Raw genomic sequence first — 565 nt, forward strand, 5'->3', positions numbered from 1 at the left:
GGATTCAAGCTGCCTGCCGCTGCCTCCCGTTCCCAAGGCAGTCACTGATAGATGTCGCATGCCATTCCTCCAACATGTTTGAAAAGACGCCTCTTTCTGCCTTCTTATATAGCTGGTTATTTTCTTATGAGATGTGTCAGCTTTTGAAAAAAGAGAGAGCGGGGAGAAGCCCGAATGAATACTATCCGAGTAAGATTTAGGATTCTGAAAGTGTTACGAATGAATTAGCGATGCTCTTGACGCAGAGTGGAATTGAAACCCCATAGGACCGACGTGATAACATGAACCCCAGGAATGCCTAATAGAAAATCCATTGCCGATAATTTTTCAGCAATGACAAGGCCTTTCCCATTCGCCTGGAAATGGGAAGCGACGCTGTTTTATAAAACTTGTCGCTCTAAATAGAAAATATGACAGATGCGATGCTTAGGCCACGTGTCGGAATGGCCATTGTGACTTTACTCGGATTTTCTTTTTCTTTTTTCAATTCTCTGCTTCCTTAGAAACGTGTTGCGTTTAGAATGCTGGTTATTTTCACTTGCTTGCTTACTCTCTCTCTCTGCAG

Source organism: Penaeus monodon, chromosome 29 (genome assembly GCF_015228065.2).
Source record: "Penaeus monodon isolate SGIC_2016 chromosome 29, NSTDA_Pmon_1, whole genome shotgun sequence".
Taxonomy (NCBI): domain Eukaryota; kingdom Metazoa; phylum Arthropoda; class Malacostraca; order Decapoda; family Penaeidae; genus Penaeus; species Penaeus monodon.